Source organism: Rousettus aegyptiacus, unplaced genomic scaffold (assembly GCF_014176215.1).
Source record: "Rousettus aegyptiacus isolate mRouAeg1 unplaced genomic scaffold, mRouAeg1.p scaffold_m13_p_6, whole genome shotgun sequence".
Classification (NCBI taxonomy): domain Eukaryota; kingdom Metazoa; phylum Chordata; class Mammalia; order Chiroptera; family Pteropodidae; genus Rousettus; species Rousettus aegyptiacus.
Genome location: NW_023416309.1, coordinates 28,453,025 through 28,471,968, shown reverse-complemented (window position 1 = coordinate 28,471,968; position 18,944 = coordinate 28,453,025). Strand labels below are relative to the sequence as shown.

The 18,944-nt window shown below is 32.8% G+C and overlaps 1 long non-coding RNA gene across 1 annotated transcript in view; it reads left to right on the top strand.

Moving 5' to 3' along the window:
- Positions 1 to 4,940: 4,940 nt before the first annotated feature.
- Positions 4,941 to 18,944, top strand: part of LOC107515495 — a 184,649-nt gene continuing 170,645 nt past the window's right edge. The window contains exons 1-2 of the long non-coding RNA XR_004951448.1: positions 4,941 to 5,044; positions 6,258 to 6,336. This is a non-coding gene — a long non-coding RNA (uncharacterized LOC107515495). The remainder of the gene's footprint in view (positions 5,045 to 6,257; positions 6,337 to 18,944) is intronic.

Sequence of the window (18,944 nt, the reverse complement as noted above, 5' to 3'; positions counted from 1 at the left end):
TACCATTAGACAACTTGATTCCTATTTTAAGATGATATCATAGATTGTTAATTAAGTAGGCATTCTTTCATTTCCAAAATAAAAGGAGTTAAAAATAAGGGCTTGATGTTAGTATTTATACTGCTTTTTTAAATATATCAATTTATAAGCTATATCCATATGTGATGTATTCTACAGTTAGGATTTCAGTCAAATAAACCAAAGTAATTAAATATTTAATCTAATTGTTTGCTGCTTCTTTCTTTTCCTTCCAAAGGAAGCAGTTTCTCTAATCTGTGGTCTAATCATAAGGTTTTTTATTCATTTCGTTTTACACACATACTTTGCAGAGCAGTGCTGCTGTTGGCTTTGCCATAAGTCACCCTCTGGTGACAATGATCACCACCTGGAATTTTGAGCACCTATTTACTCAGTATGCAAGTAACCTCTCTCCATTGTAGCCGAGACGGAGTGGATAAATGTTTTCCTTTCTCTTTCTCCTTTATCCCTCAGTCCTTATAAGGCTGAAATCACAGTGTGCACAGGTTTATAGTAAGGATGCAACAAAATTTGGCTAATGTCATGGCACAGGGTCAAAGTTAGCTACTTGCCATTAGGTTTTGGCTTTCGGTAACTGAATAACTGAGTATCTACTTTAATATCATGCAAATATTCTCATGAACAGAGCAAACACAGAAATGTTATCAATGATTTTAGAAGTATATCTTGGTTTACTCATAAATACTAGTTTTGTGTTGTAGCGCAGTTTGCGTCACAGAATTATTCAGTGTAGCAAAGTGAGAATGGGCTTCTTTTATCCTTCGGCTATGGAAAATCTATACAATATGCCAAAAATATTGGAAATTCTTTATCATGTGCTTTTAAAATAGTTTAGATAATCCAAAGAGCTGTGATTATGTGCTTAAATGATTTCTTGAGAAAAAAAGCTTTAATATTATACTTTGCCAATACGAATACTGAAGTGCACTTAAAAAAGTGGCATACTAATGCTAAAGCAGGCTTACTAATAACCAATGATTGCTATAGAGAAGAGTTTACTGGAAAGCATTGAACCATACAATCAAACTGCTTTTTCTTGTACTCAGGTATTTCTTTCATGATGATTGTGTCCTCTCTGTGGGAAAAATTTACTAAAATTGTAGATATGAAATTAAATCTGTGATACAGTTGGGAATTCAGAGGCAATTTCGTTCCCATGAAAGGCTGTTATATAGCTACATTGTAACATTTATAGATCATTGATTTAAGGGCATTTTCTTTAAGTGATTGTGTTATACATTATGAATGCAAACAAAAATCAGAAATAAAAATTAGATGAAGGGCAATAAGTCCATTTTTGCAAATACTCAGAAAGATTCTTCCTCAGGTTGTATACAAAGTTTCAGTGTGTGGGATTGCTTCAGTGAAATTTCAGTGTCAACATCAACCAATCTTCAAATCTAAAGAAGAGGAGCCTTTAGTTGGGTATTATTAGCTATTAAAGAAAACTTAAGAATTTTTGGCAATATCGCTTTTGACTATAACCTGCTGAGGTTTAGCCAAATCAAAATACATCTTGTTCCTTCACTGATCTCAATTAAAAGTGAGCCTCTATTCTATATTACAGATATTCAATGTAGTATCTGCAGGAAGAATTAGCAAGTGATAGTGTTGAGAATTACTTTTCCTGTAAAGCTAAAATGTAACCCCCCCAAAAAAAATCTTGACACTATCCTTTTAAAAATTATAATTACAATTCTATAATTTTGAGATGCGTTTTTAAGTTTTCATCTATATCTCAAATATTTATCCAATGGTAGTGATATTTAGCCAGTATATCCAAAGTCTTGGCTTGGAATAAATTGCAGTTCTAACACCCAGCTATTTATTGTGTATCCAAAAGGTTTATTTGTTCAATTTTTAATATACATGTTTCTTCGCCAAAGGCTCAGGGTCATTTATGAAGGAAATTGCAGTATATGAAGTTAAAGGTTAAAGTTCCAGCAAACTTGGTCTTTCTTTGGGCCTCAGGAGGAGAGTCCCCAATGAGCATCTCTCCTCACTTATAACCTGAGTTTGTTGACTTTAGGTTGACTTGGGTTTTCTAAGGAGCCTGTTTATCAGGCCCCTCAGTCTAAAACTCAGATCTTTTCCCACAGTGAGAGCTTGCTTTCTGTTTTTTTTTTTTTTTTTTTTTACCCATCGTTCCCCTGTGCCAGCCTCCACTCTGGTTTGGGTGGTACCATTTTAAGATACACCAAACACTAATGTTTATTAGGTCTTAGTTTCATAAGTACCTTGAGAGGTTTGGTAAGCGTGGATGTGCTGTAGGACCTGGGCCACTCCTGTTGGCCAGAGAAATACTTTCCTTTTAAGTTTCTTTTTCAATATTCCTTCCAGCCTCCTGGTCCTTTACTATCACATAATAAATACTGACCTATTTAATAAGTATTTATTTTTCAAGGACAAACATTAGTATTTTAAGAGTCTATATGCTTTTAGTTCATATTTAGAAATATTTTCTGCATTAACAATGTCTCTGCCCTGCCCTTGGAATATATAGTTCCTCAGTGTTGCTTTTAATTTCTTTTCAACTACTTCCATGGCCCACAGGAATCATAAAAAATGTACATTAGCTTTTAATATCCACTTTTATTGAGACCTAGGGACCGACTCTCTTTCCTATTCTACCCTTTGGAGTCAGAGCCTACCTCTGATTTATGGGAAATGGAAGCTGATGATTGCCAATAGGTCCTACAACTGACCCATGAATAAATAAAGACCTGAATAGGTACTTTATTGTGCCACAAAGCAAATAGACATAGGGACAAAGTTGGAATTAAAATAATAATAATTCACACTTTCAGTTTCCAGTGCAGATAATTTTATCCTACCCCATCTTCCAGAAGGTAAAGCAGCTGTTCTGGAAAAGTTCTCAGAATGAGGTGAGGCTAAAAAATTCCTTCCCCAAAGTAGAAAAAATAGGATTCGGGGGACCAAGACCACCCAGCAAACATTAAAGTAAGCATCCAGAATTACCCAATAACAAAGCTGAAACTGGACCTGCTGGGGAGGACGTGGGCTGTAGAAAGGCAGGTATCTATGGGTCCAGTAGAGAGAACGAGCAGCAGGTCCAAGCAGGAAGTTGTTACATGGAAACTCAGAAAGCTGAGTTTTCTGGGTCTTCTTGGATATTTTATCATCTGGTGTTACAAAAGTGTTGTGGCATGCAAAGATAGACAAGTATTTTGTTGTGTAATGCTTATTATTTAAACATGTTTAAATTATCAGAGTCAACATTCAAGTGATATTTTACCACAACTTACAATGTATGAAGACTATAGTAGTACTGTCTTATTTTCTCCTGATGTTTTATTTATTTCTTTATTTCGGTCATGCTTAACATTATGCTATTTTTATCACATATTTTACTTACATATATGTTATGAATCCTGCAGTCCATATTATTATTATTTTTTTTCAGTCAATTAACTTTTCAATATATTTAAATAAAATAAAATTCATGTATTTATCTGTGTAATTAAACAATTGCCATGTTTCTCTTCATTCCTTTGAGTATCTCCATAGTTCCATCTGGAATCATTTTCTTCCTTTCTGATGGATTTCTTTAACATTTCTTGTGCTCGTACTTCGGTGATTTTTTTTTTTTCATGTGTTATACATATGAAAATATCTTTACTCACATTCTTTTTAAATGTATTTTCACTGAATAGATATATCTAGATCGATAGCTGTATTTCTTCAATATTTTAAGGATCTCGTGCTGTCTTTCACTAGATTTTTTTTTTATATACAAGAAATCTGCTATTATCTCTATCTTTATTTTACCATAAGTAACATGACTTTAATTTTCTGGCCGTTTTTAGGATTTTCTTTTTATGACTGAATTTGAGGAATTTGACTGTGACTTGCTGTCATTTTCAATAATTCTTTTGCATTGATATTGTTCCATTTATTGAATGTGTTGATTTATATAACTTTCCTCAAATTCGGAACATATTCAGATATTATTTCATGTATTTTTTCTCACTTTTGTCTCCTTCACGGATTTCAGTTGCTACATTCAGTGCTTGAAGTTATCCTATGGCTCACTGATGTTCTTTCTTTTTTAAAAATCTGTGTTTTATATTGCACAATTTCTATTGCTACACCTTCAAATTCACTACTCTTTTAAAATGTAATATGTCATCACCCATTCAGTGTATTTTTCATTTCAGACATTGTTTTCAATTATATACATTTGATTTGGGTCTTTTTTCTATCTTCCACATCTCTCTTATTAAATTATAAACGTATGCAATACAGTTATGACAATAACTGTTTATAAAATCCTCATCTGCAAATTCTAAATAATATCTTTGTCAGTCCTTATTCAGTTGCAGTTGATTGGCTTTTTCCCTGATAATTATGGGTTATGTTTTCTTGTTTCTTGTCCATATATGGTAATTTTTTATTGGACACTGGCCATAATGAATTTTACCCCTTTAGATGCCAGGTATTTTTGTTTTTCTATAAATATCCGAGAACTTTGTTATAGAACGAAGATAAGTTACTTGGAAAATAGTTTGCTTTTTTGAGGTTTGCTTTTAAAGTTTGTCACAGAAGATCAGGCCAGTGTTTATTATAGTGCTAACTATTCTCCACTACTAAGGCAAGAGCCTTCTTCTTATTCTTAACCACTTCTCCCTGAATTATGAAATATACTAATCTGGGTAATGGAATAAGCGCTAGACCTGGCTATCCTTTGCTACAATGTACCATCCCTTCTCGTTCTTTGGGTAGCTTTTTAAAAAAATCTCTGCTAGTTTTCTCACACATATGCTCTATTCAGTATTCAGTTGAATTCTCAGGGGAAAAACTGCATATCTTCAACATTCTCCTTGTTTCCAACTCTTTCCTCTCTGGTACGTTGTTTTTAGAACTCTTTCTTGCTTACCCTGCAGGCTCAGCAATATCGCCTCAACCTGAGTCTACTTGCTTCTGCCTAAGTTCCCTTCCTCCTTCCTGCTATGGTTTTGAAACCCTCTCAAGACAGTTTACTAGAGTAAGTGTAAGAATTATCTCATTTGTTTCTTGTCTTTCAGGCACTAATATATAAATATACATATGTGTATAAATATATATATGTATATATGTATGCATATATTTGCCATATATATGTATATGTATATATTTGCCATATACATAAATATAGATATAAACCTATATATTTGCCTTATACTGAGGATTTGGAAAACAATATTTTATATATTTTGTCTGGTTATTTGGTGGTTTTTGGTAGGAGGGTAAAGATAGTCTCTGTTACTCCATCTTGGCTAGAAGCAAATGTCTCTGTACTTATTACATGGATTATAGCTGCAGTCTTATAATAGTACAAGCAGCCAGAACCTTCAAGAATATATTCTTTAATTAAGAAGTACATATATTTGAAACTGCTTGCGTAAAAATGAATGTTGCAAAATATCTTACTATTGAGATTGATATGATCTGAAAATTATTTCAATTAAAATAAGAATGTATCTAGAAAGGTTAAGAAATTAAGGCAAACAAGGAGTTGTCTTATGAAGAAAGTTTTTATTTAGGGTGACTTAATTCAATTGGATTTTTCCCCTGGTGTCTAATTTAGATTCTTTTGTGGAATGAGTAGCCTTTTGAAAAAGAAAGAAGAGATGTAACTTTGAAGCTTGTGACATTGTGAGATAAGTCAAGTTTAGCAGACCTTCAGTAAGAAATCTAACAGACATTAGTATGAGGAAATTGGAATCTTGGGAAGTAACATAGGGTATTGGAGTATTTAAGAATAACACTATGAAAAGCATCAACATCAAATCTCTTAAAATTTAAAATTCTGCTGAGTGTCACTTTCTTCTATTATAATTTCTGAGTAGAGGAACAAAGGGCTACATACTAGATCTGAGTTCAGGCCTAGTCGTGTAGAGCAACTGCATAGTCTGTATGTTTTTCAGTGTGTTGCTTCTCCAGCTTTTATGCCTATGAAAAATTTAGGACTATTTTGTGGACAAGAAGAAAAAAGTCTGCATCCAAATTTGAAAACTTCTTGTAGAAAATGGTCCTAATTACGACCTATTTTTACCTAATTTTTATAGCAACTCAATGGTGTACTAACTCAAAACAAGATCCAGCTAATTGATATGTACTTAATTTCTGTCTTATTTCCCCTTAAAATTTATTTCATTTTGAAGGATATTTGCTGGGTTCTGTTCTGGAAGAGCTACATTTAATATTCATCTTTGCAGGTGTCACATTTGATCTCCACTACTCAAATTGACGACCATTAGATCCAGTTTCAAAGAATAATGCAGAATGAACATACAGGTAGAATCTACACACATTTTGTGATTATTTCTGATATATTTTTTTTTCATTGTTTGTGAAGCTGATGGCCATTTATGAAAGATTCGAGAAGTCAGAGGAAATCACAACTATGTGACTAGGAGAATTATCGGGGTGTTTTATTAATCAAGATCAAATCAATACCTTAATAATGGAGGAACCAACAGACACCACCTGAATATGATCGTATTTTAAGCCTGAGCATCTTTGGGCCTTTTGGCCTTTTTAAAGTCTTAAACATTTTTAAATAGAAATAAATTCTGGCTTAAAAACTTTTTAAAAAGCTACTAGGCTGTGCCTCGAAAATGGGAATCCTTTGCTTTGGAGATTAGTATACTAGTGAATGTCAGAGGACTAGAAATTGAGAAAAATAAATTATATTTCAGATATTTATGTAAGTTATGTTATATTTCTGTGACATCCTCTGAAAAATAGAAATAATAATTCCCTATTGTTATATATCTGTTAAGCATAGTAGAATGTTGCATGTGATGGAAAATTTTTCTCATCTACAATATGTTATTTTCCATAAATCTGTTATTTGCCCAATGATCTAGTTTCTAGATTGAATATATCTAGACTAGTTTACTCTTGACACAGTGGCTGGTTGGTTTGAGATAAATTATACTTTTCCATTTACCCAAGGCACCTATATAACCTCTCTTAAAGTCTGACAATTATACTACATGTTTATAAAATGCTTGCATCTGCTAAGAATATGATCAGAAAATAAAGCAACATGTAATGGGGAAAACTTTAAGAAAACATTTTTAGAGCTCATTCACCTCCATCAAGACTGGTGAATTCATGCTGGTTCATTGAAGCTGCAAATACATTTCAGCTCTCCACTGACCTTAACCTCTCCTGAATCACATAAATATTTTCTTCCCATCTCTGAGATCTGTTTCTTCTTCAGTGGATTTTCGATAACACCAAAGTACTTGAGGTATATTTTTGGTTCCTTTCAATGATGAAAATGTTAAGTGTTAATTTGACAACCCAGATTTTGCCTGTGACTTTTGTAGAACTATCAAAGTATGTCAGGGAGGAAGGAAAACATGCTGATAAGGTTTAGGTACATCTCTATTGCTAAAAGAAGCTTAATGTTAATATAACAGTAGGCAATCAGTATTTTTGTATTCTACTTAAAAAGAGAAAACATATATAGGTCTTAGATCTTACCGATTCCTCTACACATAACAGTGAGAATATATCTTAAGTAGTCTAAATAAAATTATCTTGATCCTTTATGAGATTTAAAAGAAATGTTTGAAATATGTGATTTATGGTTCATAAAAACAAGGTCATATGACATCCCTTAACTGTATTACCCATAGGCTGTAGGATTTTTAAGTTCTAGATAAAAAGTCAGTCCCAGAATAAAAATATATACTAGTTATCATGTACTGAATATTTATTATATGTCAGGTACTATGTGGCTTTACATTTATTCCTCATAATGAACTCAAAGTTAGTTTTAAGTATCATTCTCATCATATAGATGATAAAATTTGATGACAAAGATAATAAATTACATGCCCAATGTTACACAAACCATTAACTGACAAAAATTATTTGAAATTGGGAGTCTTCCAACATAAAAACTTATCCCCTTGTCTTATACAGGCTTAAAATTAAAAAAAGGATTTTTGACATTTGACTTGTGTGAACATAAACATATTAGTTGAGGAATTCTGTCTTCTAAATGGTAAAATAGTTAATATTCCTTTGTATTATTGAAGAGATAGAAATAAAGAGGTATAAATAGGAAATTTCCCAATTACTTTTCAGCCCATTCTGATCAAGTACACTGCTCAGTCTCCATGTTTATTTTATATTTCATTAATTTATGTTCTTAATTTTATTTTAATTATTTTGGATTTATCATCTTTGGAGATGAATGTTTAAGTATTAGATTTCAGCCTGTACTCTTTTTTAATATATAGTCATGCCCTGCGTAATGATGAATATGTTCTGAGAAATTTGTCCTTAGGTGATTTTGTTATTATGTGAGCATTGTAGAATGATCTTACACAAATCTAGATGATATAGCCTACTACACACCTAGGCTTTATGGTATAGCCTATTGCTCCTAGGCTATAAGCCTGCATAGCATGTTACTTCATAAAAACACAAGATTAAATGAAGCACAAGAGAAAATGATGCAGTTAAAGAGATGTAAACATGAGAAAAAAGGTTAATAGACAATGGTTGCTCAAGAGATGCTGCTGGCATAACACACATAGTTTTTTAGACAAAACTTTTATTTTTTTAATAAGGAAAAAGAGAACACTCTAAAATAATGATAAAAAGTATAGTATAGAAAGTACATGAACCAGAAGCATAGTTGTTTATTATTAAGTATTATGTACTGTACATAATTGTATGTGCTATACTTTTATGCGACTGGGAGTGCAGCATCATCACAAATATGTGAGTAATGCATTGCACTGTGATGTTGCTATGGCCACAGCATCACTAAGTGATAGGAATTTTTTAGGTCCGTTATAATCTTATGAGACCACTACCATATGTATGGTCTGCCATTGACTGAAATGTCATTATGCAAGGTATGACTATACTTGTAATGATACTCTGTTTCTACAGGGCTTTAACTACTTCTTACACAATTTTATATGTAATATTTTGTTAAAATATTTATATATTTTAATTTCTCCTTTTACCTATGAGTTTTCAATTAGTCATTTAATTTCCAAACATATATGGATAACTAACATACATGCACCGTGATCAGAGAACTTAAAGCATTTTTTATCAGTTCTGTAAAACTTTTTGAGACTTGCCTAGAATAGGTTAATTTCGAGAATTGTGCCATGTTTACTTGTTGGTTAGCTCTATTAATTACCAATGAAGGAGTAGTAATATATCATACATTAATTATACATTTGTCTTTTAAAAATTATTAATTTTAATTATATGTTTGAGGCTATGTTATTATGTGCATATAGATTTGGGATTGCTAAACCTTCCTTGTTGCTTGGTTCCTATAACTTTATTTTTTGTGGTGCTCATTGCTTTAAAGACTACTTTGTGTTCTGTTAGTATGGGTACGCTAATTACATCTTCTATGGTTTGGACGGAAGCTTTATCATACATGGCTACTTTAATCCAATAAGGTATTGAACCTATTCAATGTATGTTAGACTTCATCACAAAAAAAGAAAAAACAAAAGGGATTGATTTTATGATTGCCCTTAACATCCTATTATGAAGCATATATTAGTTTTCTGAGACTACTGAAACAAATTAGCACAGATTGGTTTAAAACAGCACAAACTAATTATCTTGTAGCCCTAGAGATCAACTATCTGAAATGAGTGTTATTTGACTAAAATTAAGGTTTTGGCAGAGATATGTTTCTTCTGGAGGCACTAAGAGAAAAGCTATTTCCTTGGCTTTTCCAGTCTAGAGGCTGCCTTTATTCCTTGGCTTATGATCCATATTCCAAGGTTTTCACCTTTAAAGCCTGCACACGTTACGTCAAACTTTGCTTCCTTCAACACACCCTCTTCTCTCTCTAGTACTCTCTCTTCTGCCTTACTGCTCCACTTGTAAGGACCTTTACATTGGGCCATAATGTCCCCATTTGAAGGTAGTTGATCAGCAACCTTAATTTCATTTGCATTATTAATTACTCTTTTCCATGTAACCTAACATATTTAATGGCTCTAGGGATAAAAATTTGGACATCTTTAGGGGATCATTAATCTGCCATTTTGGGTCTCCTACTAAAAGTTTATGATGATTATCTGGATCCATCATCCTTGTTTTCATAATTATTTAGGAAAAGGTTAATAGACAATGGTTGCTCGTACCCTGTACATTCCAAGGAAAGACCTGTTTTCAAGAGTGGCCGTTGTTTTGGCCCTTGGGAAATAATCTTTGAGCTGTTGAATATTCTGCATGATACAAATGTTTTTATGTGCCCGAGTCCTTAGGCTATACCAGATAAGATTTTCCTAACAATGTGATTTATGAGAAGCCTGTGTTTGCTCTGGGGGTCTGGGATCTGAGTAACTGAGATCAGTCATGTAGACACTATGTGGCTTTGTGGCTAACTCTAAATAAAACCCTGTTCTTAAGACTCAGGTGAACTTTCCTGGTTGGTGACATTTTGATTATGTTATCACACATTGTTGCTTAGAAAATTAACAAAGTCCCAAAGTGACTCCACTAGAGAGGACACTTGAAGGCTTGCTTCTGGTGTCTCCTGGACTTCTCCTCATTTTCCATTTTCTCTTTGCTGATTCTAACTTATATCTTTGCTGTAATAAACCATAACTGTGAGTATAATAGCTTTCAAGTCCTGCAATTCATTCTAGTGAGTCACTGAGCCTGAGTGTGGTCTTGGGGACATCTGTGTACACCCATACTGTGAGACTACAGAAAGTTGTGTTTGGTTCTCTTCCTTTTAGCATCAATTTTCCACTTGAAAATGGGACCAAGACTTTTTGCTCTCATTCTACTTATAAATCAGCAAACTCCTTAAGGTTAAATTAATACTATCAGGCTCACTTCATTACTTTTTTCCTGAAAATTGGTTCCTTAATTCTAGTTTCATTTGTACCTTGAACTTAATTATTTTTTTCCATTCCAAATTTTGTGAGACTGTTAAAATTTTGCTTAACTTATATGCCTTTTAGTTTTTTGCTTTTTACTCAGCTTCTTAATTTTTTTTTTTTTTTTGGTTTACACTGATTATAAGTTGATAAATATAGATGAAAGCAATACAGAATATTGAATTTATGACAAGGCATTTATCTTCTTAGATAGTATCCTATTGCTCTCTGATGACCTTTGTTTATTTGTGGCGAAGACTCTATCTAATACAAGCTTGTTCTTTAGCTAGGAGCACACATCTCTCTATTCCCATTTATTTCTAGCTATAATTTCACTAATTTATTCCTGAGCTCATCCACTTCTTGTACTGTCTTTGAAAATGTTGCCAATATCAGCGAAATAAAAGCTAACTATCTTGTTTTCTGCTCTTTTTTCTGAGGACAAGTTCATTAGTTTCATGATCTGCCTCCCTATTTACTTTTAGGGACAACTTCCCTACTGCATTCTCCAATTAAAGGTTATTTTAAATTTTATTTTAACCTTTTATATAATTCTTTATACAATGTTACATATTTTAGGTTTTATTCATAATAGCAATCCGCTCTTGATACTAATTTCTGGCTTAACACAATGAACATTTATTTCTCACACATGTGGTTTTGTTTGGAGTGTAGTTCTGTTAAACATAGTTATTCAGGAAACTGGGTGATGACAATGTTGGAGAGGAAGAAAATTTTCTCTCCTTTTTAAAGTTTTCTTTTTTGGAAGGTCTAATAAATCAACCTGAGACAGATCAATAAGAGAAAATAATGAAATTTAATTACATACATATGTAAGGGAACTCCACATACATGAGAGAATCAGAGACCCCACATACATGAGCAATTCAGAAACAGAAAGGTGAAGTGAGGTATATATGACATCCTGATGTAAAAAATGAGGTAAGAGGTCTAGGATTTCAGAGGGGAGGGAAGTCATTCACAAGATTAAAAGAACAGATATTCATCAGTTAAATGTTTGTCCTTCCATATAGATAGGTTGTAAAATGTTATGTCTGATAATAACTCTTATAGTGGGCAAGGCCCCTAATTTAAATTCCTTAAGGGAGAAGTTAACATCTCTCTTGAGCCCCCAGGGTCTCAATTGTCTTCATCTCAAAATAATCTACAGGCCAAAGTAGCACATTTTGGAGAGACCTTTTCTGAACCCCTTCTACAGCTACTTAATGTTGTAGTTTTACTATGTGAAGTATGAACTCTCTCTCTTTTTCCTTTTTAACATTGGCCAGCACTTTTGGTCACAGCACATTGATTATAACTAGTCACATAGTGATGCGTGACTGTAAAGGGCTGGAGTGTGTAATCTTCTATGTTCCTGGAATGAAAAAAACCTGGATATTGGTCAGCACTAGTAAAGTCTATCCAATGAACTAATATTTATTGAGTTTTCTTACTTGTGCCAAGCTCAGTGCTAGGAGACTTTTATGTACATTATTTCTTTTCATTCTTATAACAGCTGTGTAGCATAGTTATTAATTATGTCATTGACGCTTTCCTGTAGGTCACATAGATAGTTAGTAATGGCAGCCAGAGTATGTATGAACGCAGATTCTGACTCACTTCATATATGTTTATTTCCCTCTTATGCATAAAACATTTATGCAGTATTTATTGAACGAATAAATATGTGTTATGGTTTGCGGTACAGTCTCATATAGTTCAGAATTTATTTTATTGGTGAAAAAAGTACCTAAGAAATATGTCGTTTGTCATCTTTTATTTCTAAATAACTAGCTCAGAAGAGCTGCACTCTATAATGCACCTCTCTCTCTCTCTCTTTCTCTTTCCATCCAACTATCTGTTCATCTGTCATCATCATCATTTATCTTCTCAGGCCTATGACTTTAGAAAGAGGAATTTGCTTCCTATAAAGTATGTATATTAGTTTGAGTTTGTAGATTGGAAAAATAAGTGCTATGAAGTACTACTCTTTCTGCGTGATAAAAATAAAGGAAACATTTTGTGTGCTTTATTGGTGTACTTTATATGGGACTTCCATATCATTCGTATGGTATTGTAATAATAAACTGTGATTGGTACAATACATGTTTTAATAGTAAAGTTATACATTTATTTTGGTTAAAATAGGTCTTGTTAGAGGATTTGTCTGATTTAGATGAATATTTTGCATGAGGCAAGATTACGGTTTATAAAATATTTCAAGAAATCTGTTCCTCATTTCCACTGAATTTGAACATAAATCTCGCATGTGGGAGAAATGTGATCTGACACATGAAACCAAGGTGATACTAGCGGTTGTGTCCCCTAAACGTTTATAATTTATGTCAGATCAGTTCTGCTTTATAGCAAAGCCTAAAATATGATATTATGCATTAAGATGGAATCCATTTTTTTTTATATATATATATATTTGGGAAGAGTGCAGAGTGACTATTATGTTCCAGACAGTGTGCAGGGTGCAGTCTTCCAAAGACTATTTAGAGGAAATTGGTAAGTTTACATGACCTAATTTAAAAATGAGTACCTTGACTCACAATTTTTATTCCATATGAGCAAACTCCACATGTCAGCACCTCCTAATCTTCAAAAATTAACAAAAAAATGCTTCTAAAAGATGAGAAAATTAAGTTTTAAAAAAGGTAAAGCAAAATTAATCTTACATCAAAATTAATCTCATGTCAAAAAAGTCTTTGGTAATTAAAGTGGGATAACACTGCTACAGTGACTCTTCTAGGTCAGTAATATATATAAACGGGTTCATAATTTTGGAATTAGCCTGTTGTGAAGAGAGTATTGATTATCAGGTGTTTTTTATAACCATTTATTTCAGAAGAAAAATATTGTAACTCTGGAATGTTTTCCTTCTGAGATGAATGTGTTTTTCTGCTAATTTTGAACCCCTTCTGGTTTCTTTTAGTCATTCACACAGGTCACAGAAGAGAATGGTTGTCAATAAAAGAGCAATTAGTCTTTTAAACTGAAAATGCATAATAGCTTCTTTGCTGCCACTAGCTATTGATTGCAGCCTGAAGGATTTGCCCTTTGTTTTCAAAAGTGTTAAGGCCATTGCTGTGTGTTGTTAACAAGGCTAAATTTCACTTTTTTTTTTTTTTTTTTGCATAACTCGCTACCATTTACTCCTGAAAGCCAATTATTTTTCTTCTTTATGTTGCCCTTTGTAGTTGTTTAGGAATTATACAATGTAGAGAAACTTGAATTTTCTTTATGGATTGTTATTGCAGTTGATATTTTTTTTTCCAAAATTAGTTTTAAATTATTAAGTGGGACTTAATAAGGGTCATTTTGGTGTTAGTATATATTTTTAGAAAAGACATGAGATCTTGTGATCTGCAAATGAATCAGGCATAATAAGTTAGGCGATACTGTGGTAATAAACAACCCAAGATCTTAAGGGCTTAAAATAACAAAGGTTTATTTCTTTCCCACATAGTATATCCATCACGGGCTACCTGGGAGCTCTGCTTTATCTCCTCCTCACTCCAGGACCCAGGATGATGTCATAATCATATGAAACATTTTAAGTTGTATCAGAGCAAAAGGAAGTATCTACTGGTTTTTAAAGCTTTTTTTTTTTTTTTTTTTTTTTTTTGGTAGTGATACAGGACTCTGTCATTGTCCAAAGAGAATTGCATGCCCATGCCAGAATTCAAGTAAACAAAACAAAGTTCAGTCTTGCCATGCGCCCAGAAGAATCAAAGTATTTGTGGATAATACTAACAACCACTTCAGAAATTATGTACACGTTTTGGTATACATATATTAAGAAAATGTCTTTTTTTTGAGGAATTTGTGATTTGAGGAATTCTTTTTTAGTTTATTCACATCCACCGATTTTATGGAAGAATTATTTAGAATTTATCTAAAGACGACTATAATACGCAGACTATAATAAGCCCCCTCCTTTTTTTTTTTTTTTTTTTTTGACAAAGCAGCATCTGTTAAAAATGTCCTGACAGCTAGATCTGTCCAATCTGTATGCCATTATCTTGTTATAATTACCCCATTTGGTTAATCAGGTTTTGGCAACAACACTAGTTCTTTGAAGTAATTTTTTAACTTGGAACTTTAGTGATCACAACATATTAATTGAGAATTATAAAGAATCATTGAACAAAGTCTATAATGAGAACCAGTTAATTCCATATAGGCCTCAAACTATAGGAAATATATAGACTAGAGCTTAAAACTTCAAAGTTTAAAAATCCTAGATTTCAAATTCAGAAATCTATCTTAATTGCAAACATTCAGGACTTTCTTTTTATTTCTTTTCTGGGTATTGCGGCATTGTCTATTTTTTCTGTAGTGGATGCTGTTTTCCTATTGAAAAAAACGTTTTTAATCTAGTTTAGTGGTTCTCAAATAGGGTTGAATGTTAGGATTTCCCAAAGTATTTACTACACCTTTTGTCCTGAGCTAATAGCTCAGGAAATTCCAAATGAATAGGTTTTAGATAGAGCCTGGAATGTGTGTTATCCAGGAGATGCTGATGCAATGATATCTTCAACTAAAGATGTTAGATATTCTTGGAGATATATACTTCCTAATCGTTGAATAGCTTCTGCTGTAAATAAAGAAATTAAAGCTCCGAGAGGTAGTAAACATAGAAATAGGAACTTTAGAGTGGAATAGAGGTCACCTCATGTTTGTTATTACTAATAGTGTGATCTTGGACAAATTAGAATATTATTTTCACAGGCACTTAAAATAAGTAAATGATATATAATATGCACATAACATTTCTCAACACATAGTAAGCTTTTAAACAATTTTGGCTTATATTATAATTGTTCTTATGGGTTATTCTTATTGCTTTCTCAGTTATTATCTGATTTTAAATGAACTCTTTGCAAATTTTGCAAATAAGTTTAATAAATAGTAGAAAAAAATGGCCAAAAACATATATGTGTATTTATATATATATCCCAGATAAGATGAAGAATCTCTGACTCCTGGGTTGATGCTAATTAAAATCAACTTCTTTGAAAGTAATTTTCTAGGTCATTTTGACATCATATTTCTAAGACTTTTATGAATCCTAGAGAAGAATCTTCTAATACTGCTCCTTTAAAAATGACTTCCACTTAATGTTCATAATGATATATTTTTGATGTAAGTATAATTTATGTATTTTCTCATGGAGATTTCTTCTAAGTGGATGAGATAGTTGTAGGAGTTTTAATGATGTTTTATCAAATGTAAACATTTATATGATTTTAAAAATATTTTGATGGGAAGAAGAAAATATGTTTTTCTGTCTTTATAAATGACGTAGGGATTCTTTAGATAAGTTTATTTAGATATATATTTTTTAAACCTCAAGACATGGAGGCTTCGGACATTTAAGTGGCTTGCCTAAACAAGGTAAGGTGGGGGGAATGTAAGGAGATGGGAGTATAATGTCCACAGCACTGAGATCAGGCATCTCCCTTGCTACTAACAGATTAACTACATTTCTAAAATTTGTTTAATTAACAGAATCTTGATATATACAAATATATACAAATAGATGAAATCTTAGAGATTATGTTTTCAACGAGTCTAGAAATGCTTATTGTATAGTACAATAAAAAATATATACACTCAAAATAAAAAATGCTGTTATAGTATAAAAGAGAACAATGTCATAATATTCAATAATTTAATTTTTATAAGTACAAGAGCTTGAAGAAAGAATATTAATTGGAAAATGACTGTAATTTTCTAAGATTTTGAAAAAGACTTTAGTTTCTTGAAAGATGCTGGCTCCCCTGCAGTCTGTCACTTCAAAATATACAGTTCTCTTTTACCTATGTGCAGAAGTAGCAGTAGCTATGACACTAAGCAACCATAGTAAGAGCCATAAACTCAACAGAAAAGTTACTAGAGATGAGCAGAAAGAGAAAACTGGGGTACAGTGGTAAGAGGCAGGCAAGCAGAGAGAGATGGGAGATTGATTTCATGAAGAAATTAATAAGAGTTAGGAAATAGAAAACAAGCATTCAGAAAGATGTGTGTATATGTGAGAAGGATTGCCAGATAGATCCAGGAAAGATCAAAAGGGAGAAAGGAAGAATGTCAGGTCAGATTAGTTTCTGCTCAAACTGACTACCAGGCAACAACATTCTGGGCATTGCAGAAGGTGCAGTAGGAAAAGGATATGGAAGGTCACCAGTTCTTTGTGTACCTGGCTTTTCCTGAATCAAGAGTCCATAACTCAATGATTTGTGTGGAGGTTAAATGGCTCTGGTCTATCTCTTAGAATATGAATGATTTATTTCTTATATTGTGCTTGAAATGACTACATACTGCTCTCATTTTGGAACAGACCTAAAATACTTGTAGAAATAAAGAAATGGTTCTACTGCTGAAATCAGTGCGAAAATCATAAATCTGTGACTTTCCCAAGGCCACAGAACTTTTAGTTGTAGAACTGGTAATGCAACCGAGGTGTCCTGTCATGATGTCCAGCGCATTCACTTTATCCTACTCTGTAATAATGCTTGTTTTCAAAATCATTTTCTTTCACAAGTGAGAAACAGCACAGAATACCTAAAAGAGTAGTGAATTTGGGAAATGCTTTGAAATATGAGAAATTTATTTTGTGAGAGAGACAATTGATTTGATTGTCTATGGAGTGAGTACATAATATTCTTACATACTAATCTTGATATATTAAGGAGGTATGGAAATTATTTAAAATGTTTAATGCAATGCCTAATAATACTAAATCCTAAAAAGTAATAGCTGATGTTAAATTTTTGCATTTCTTCTCAAAATCAAATTATTTGATTTCTTATAATAGCAGCACAAAGAACGAAAACCTTCATCCTTCATGGATTTGCAGTTTGCAGTTTGAGCAGGTGGTAAACAGATGTTTTTCAGGCATTCCCTGGGGCAGACCAGTCCCGCCACATACTCCTTTATTTCTCGCTTTATTCCAGACTTATAGATTCTACCTCTCAGAGGTATTTCAGGAGATAAATGCATCAAATCACAAAGAAGAGTTTTTCTCACAGGCAAGTTTAGAATTGAATTTGGAGAATAGTTGCAGCTATACAGAATTCCCTTAGGCTCTCTAACATAGAAAAGGCAATAATAGGAAAATAACTGATTTTCAGAAATTTCAGTAATTATTTCTAGAAACTCCTTTATCCTGTAGACCAGGCGTTGGTAATGCTTTCTCTTAGAGAGACAGGATAGGCAAAGACAGTGACTGGCAGAAATTTCTAGCTGCCTCCATTAAGTCCCTTCTTTTCTTCACTAATAGAAAGAAGAGAAAATTGGATAGCCTTCCTTATAATTAGTGATGGCCAAATGACACATCTCCAGCCAGTAGAAAAATCACTGTGAAAGCCTTCCCAGAAATCTTTTTAAAAGAGGATTATTTTTCTGGCATAGACACCCTCTCCCTCTTTTTTTTTTTTTTTTTTTTTTTTTTTTTAATACCATTGCCTCATCCTCCTTCTTCCTGGAACAGATTTGTAATGGTTGGAGCTCTAGCAGACATCTTGGACCATGAGTGAGATTTGAAGAGAGAAGTCATGTCCTCAAGTAGCAGAAAAAGATTATTAGCCTTGGTCTCTGATGTTTTAAAGTTGTCGAACCTACACTTAATTTCGATCTTGTTTAACATTCTGTAAATTTCCTTTTTCCGTTAATCTCTGTCATATGTAACTCTTAGAGAGAGAAGGGGAGGAGACCAAGAAAGGATTAGAAAAATAGCTTAAGAAAGATACAAGAGCCTGGAGAATAACAGAGGTAGGTGGAGAGAGCAGTTGAGGTCTGGACAAACAGTGAGAGAAGTAAAGAGGAAGAAACTTGGGGAAAGAGAGATGAAGGAGTTGGAAAAAGAAGAAAGTGGGGATGAAGTGAGAAAATAAAAGTAAGACTTACTTTATGACCATGGACATTTCAGTTATATGAGTTGGTATAACTATCTGCTTAGGCTTGTTTGATTTAGGTGTCTATCATTTACAAACCAAAATATAT